Source organism: Drosophila tropicalis, unplaced genomic scaffold (genome assembly GCF_018151085.1).
Source record: "Drosophila tropicalis isolate 14030-0801.00 unplaced genomic scaffold, ASM1815108v1 contig_593, whole genome shotgun sequence".
Taxonomy (NCBI): Eukaryota; Metazoa; Arthropoda; class Insecta; order Diptera; family Drosophilidae; genus Drosophila; species Drosophila tropicalis.
This window is the reverse complement of record NW_027173070.1, coordinates 15788475-15793550: the sequence shown is the minus strand read 5'-3', so window position 1 is coordinate 15793550 and position 5076 is coordinate 15788475.

Genomic DNA, 5076 nt, shown 5'->3' with positions numbered 1-5076 from the left:
TAAAAAAATATTTTGTATTACAAATTCAAAAATTGGGTTTTACATTTGTGTATTGTACATATTATTTAGTATTTAATGCAGCTCCATAAAGACATCAAAAATTTGAATTCAAAAAGAGCCAAAAAAGCATTCTAATTAGATTTAAAAATATTCTCATTATATCTATTCTACAAGATAGAAGAATTATAAGAAAAATACCATTAATATGTAAATATATTTAGATCAAAGAAAAAGGATTTAACCATATCACAACATTCTGAGTTAAGGATACCCTTACAATTAAACGAATGGGTAAACTTGTACAATTTTTTCTTACTTAAAAAAGAAATACAAGTGTTAATTTAATATGAAATCAAAAACAAAAAAAAAAAAAAATAAATAAACATTTGTACTTGTGAAATATCATTCAAATAAATAAAGCGTCAAGCCGAAAGAAGTCTTTAAAATTTTAAGTGTAAGGCAAGTGCCTTGCATAAATCCAAAATTTTTAAATTCAATACTTTAAAAATTGTAATTTGTGCTTTCCATCGACTAGATTAAATTAAATCCAACAAAACATTAATGACATATACAAATATACTGGATTTAAATGTTATATGTATATACCAAAACCAGAATAGGGATTCAAAATGCATTTGAAATATCGTAACTCACTATCTTGTCCTTATTTTGTTTGAATGTTGTGCGATATTCGTTTCGTTTTGAACACTGTCAACTTAAATGCATTAAAGATCTGTTTATACAAATTACAATTTAGAAAACAACATTAAACCAAAAACTTTCTCCTAAATCGAATAAAAATCTATTTTTTTAGAGTTCTCGTACAACAAGCATTGCGTTCCCAATCGTTTATCAGAAACTCTAAATTCATAGAGAATAAGAACTTTCTTCTTGCCATTCACAAACAAACGAATAATGCACATTCCACAAAAACAAAAAATAATATTTCCCATTTAGATTTCCGTTGCCAATTAATGCAGCATGCAACATTGAAGCACACTCGATCCAATTAGTAGACTTTTGGGCCAGGCAAAAGCCTTTTTGCCATTTTAATTAAACAGACACACACAGAGAGACATTCATACACAAAGATACAGAAATGGTGAAAAATATTTTAGCCTACTTTACAGCGCAGACACAAATGCAGAGTGTGAATGGGGTGGGGTTTTGGGCCAAGTGTAGTGTGTTATGCCCAATTTGTTGGATCGCCAAGTGCTGCTGCTGCTGTTGCTTTTGGTTTGTCTTTTCGCTGCGCTGCGGGGATTTTAAAATGCACATCATAAATGCATTCATTTGTGACACTTGATGTAATTTGTTAGTGTGGTAATTACATAAAAGTGCAATGGCCAAACAATCACACACTTAAAAGCTTTTGCCTCCAATTCGAAGGGGGGCCGATAAGAGGCCGTGTGTGTAGTGTGTGCATGCGTGTGTGCGAAATCGCATTAAAATTAATGTAATTTACAACAATGACCATTAACTTAAATTAGCGATGAAATGCACTATACAAGGAGAAGCAGGCTGCAAAACCTGCAGGAAGTGCAACACCCAGAGGAATGGAGACGAGATGGGGGGTGGATGCTGTGCGTACATGTCCCTGTGTGGGGCATGTGTGGCATGTGGCATGCAGTCACGTGCATTGCTGTTGTCCTTGTCTGGTCAGTCAAGCTTTTGTTTTCGAACAGGCGTCAAGGAAACAAATCATTTGCACACAGTTCCCTTTTGCGGAAATCTCTCTCCACACAGATCTCTCCTCTCTCTCTCTCTGTCCGTCCGTCCGTTCCTCCGCCCACCAAAAGCTGCGTTGCCACGGCCAACAAATTAACGGCCATAAAGCGTTTTTCGTTGTGGGGCGTGGCAAAATTTACGAGCAATGGGCTGCTGCCCTGTCTGCTGGCTGGCCCCAAAAATTATAGCGTACATAAATTGTTAAATGCGAAATCCTTTGATTTTAATTACGTTGAGAATTTTTATTGCCAGACATAGCGGAAGCGGAAGAAGCGAGGGTGGCAGGGGAGGAGCTGAAGCAACTTCCGGGATGCGTTTTTTTTTTCTGTTTTTGGTTTTTTGTTCGTTGTTGTTTGTTCTCTTTCTTTGTTTCTTTTTGTTCTTTTTTAACGCTCTCTTCCGTTCTTCATTCATTTTTCGTTGTTCAGGCAAATTAATTTTAATTGTGGTTTGGCTGACGCAACGTAATTAATTGCAACTGAAGAAAGTCTTCTAAAAATGGCGCCACTCTCTCTCTCTCTCTCTCTCTCCCTCCATTCACTTTTTTAAGGAAGTTGGAGAGACCGACCAGAATGCCTTCTATCAAAACAAATCAAATGAAACGCATACTTCTGCTTCAATTAATGAAATTAATTGAAATTTAATGAACTTAATTGTTTATGCTATCCCCAACCACCTACCGACAAGAAGCAACTTGATTTGTCCATGAAACCAAGCAATATTTTTATTATTATTGCCCAGGTAGCCCTATTTACCGACCGACTGACTGACTCACTGACTGATGGGTGAATATGCAAAAGGCGGAAACGACAACAGAGTGTATAAAGAAAGAGATAGGCTAGTAACAGAAACAGAAAATGGCCGCAAATCAAAATCAAAGGCGGCGGCAGAGAATGCTTCAAGCATTTCCTGTGCTGAAAATTTAATAAAGTCGCCTTCAAGGCGCAAATACAAAATGGCCACGCGCGCGCCTATCAACGATTCCCACAGGAATTCTTGGTTACTTCCTTTTCTTGTCCATGGCGTAGGATGTTAGGATGCCATGGCATTTATTTCTCAACTCCTCGTTGGTCCCTTTGCTCCTCTTTCTTCTCCTCCTCCTCCTCCTCCTTCAGCACCCTCCTGACCGCTGGCATTTTTCAATTTCTTTTGATTTTTAGTATGGCGAGCAAATGACAAAGACTCAACATTTTAACAACGTATTATGGCTAAGCAGGATAATAACACTTGGTCTTCCTTTTGGTGGATCTCCACGATGTGTGGCATCGTGGTGCAGAGATGAGCTGGGGCAGTGAGTGTGTGCAAACAAAGCTAAAATAAAGATACTTCCGGGCCGTGACCAGTGACAAGCACTTTAGTTGCGGCCAGCGAGCAATGCTATTGCAATTGGATACCAAAATAGTGTTGACAGTTTGGCGGTTTTAAAGCTAGTTTGTAGTAGTTTCTCATTGGTATGTTAGAGCTTTAATTTGATACTATAATTTTGACAAGTTTTTCTCAAAGCACCGTCTTACCTTATCCCAATATTTAATTAGAGGTTAGAGTGATAGACTAAAAATCAAAAGGAGCACTATTTCAACTAATTATGTCAACTTTTACTTATGTGAAGTCCTCTTAATAGCTGATACTTATGGAGTTAGTAGTCAAAAATCACGTCTTAGTTTAGCTATAAAATATGCTTCGAGTGGAGTATAATTGTTTGTTTTTGCGTAAGGTCTTATATAGTACACATATTAAAACTATTTCAAACTTAATTCAGTTTGAATATATAATAGGATGTTATGAACAAGGAACCAAGTTTGAATATTCTAATGGTAACTCTTCAAAGGCAAACATTCTCTTTATTAATTGATTTTTCAATAATATTTTTTTAATGCAATGATTTTCTTCCTTATTGCAAAACTACGATTCACATTTTAGAATTATTGTAAAATTTGGTTTGGTTTTCCTTGACATTATTGGCTTTATCTTTTTTCAATCAAGTAAAGAATTTTACAAAAATTAAACTGTTTCAAAACAAGTATTTGGTCTAGCAATTTTATAATCATTTATATAGGAGAAAACCATGAAAATTTTCAGGATCTTTTTTAGTACTTTCATTAACAATTTTCCCATTTCCACTTAATGACAATCTTGTATATTAAATTTATGCCAATATGAAAAACATAATTAAAAATTAATTCATTTTATTTATCATTAATTTACGATACTAAAGGTTAAACCACAAATTTCCGTGGTTTAAACCTTTGACATTTTTGGATTTTTTGGCTTATTGGTTTGAGCATTTCAATCTCAGTTTTTGGCCAAAATATAAAGTTCATCCCTTGAACTTAGTTGATGTCCGCTTGTTTGCGTTTTTTATGAGCTGCCAGAGGAGGAAGAGGACAAAATGTTGGTCAACACTACACAAATTGTTGCTGTGACCGTGTCCATGTCCGAGTCTGAGTCTCTTGCTTGTCCTTTGTCCCTTTTTTTCAGCTGTTGTTGTGCGTCAAGTTCTTGTGTATGTGTTGTTGTTGGCTCGTTCATTGTGTTTGCACCATAAATCGCTTCCGTTTATGTTTTAGAGCCACACACAATGGGAAAGGAAGACTAGGGCCAGGGCCACAGCCAGAGAGCATCAATGGCCGAGGCATCCCATCGTGTCCGCTGCTGATCACAAGCGTAAACAATAAAGTTTAAAACAACTAAGCAAGATACAAAATGTTGTACGGAATTTCATTTCGCATTATGGTGAGTGTGTGTGTTTGTCTTTGTGTGTGTGTCTATGCCCGCTCCTTCACGCTCTTGACCATGTGACCAGCTAGCCGTGTCAGTCATTTTGAGCGCCGTTACGCTCTTGTAGCTTATACCTTCTCCCCTTGCTCCTCATCCAACATGACTATGTACGACCCTCCCATCTTAGCCAAAGAAATCTCATCTCTCGCCCTCTTTTCGAATGTGTGTGTGTGTGGCCTGAAATAAAATAAGTTAGTCCAAGGCACTAGCAAACAAGTCCTGCCTCAGGACATGAAATGACATCAGCTCTTGTTGACTTTTCCTATTTCAAGTCCGTTTACTTTCTTTTTTTCTTTACACTTGCTTGACTCTTCTCGTATCCTCCACCTTACCCTCATAGTTGCTTTTTTTTCTCCAGATTTGTTGTTCTTGCTTTCAAAATGAAAAGTTTTCCCTCTCCTTTATATTGCATTTGCTTAGCTAAAGTTTTAATGATCCAACGCGAGAGTGGCAAAGGGCTGCAAAGAGTTTCTTTTTCAGGTTTAAGAAGGAATGACCAATTGAATCTTGGATCATGTTGCAATCGAAAAGTGCAGTCGCACAACTCATTGCATATACGAAAAGTTTTTA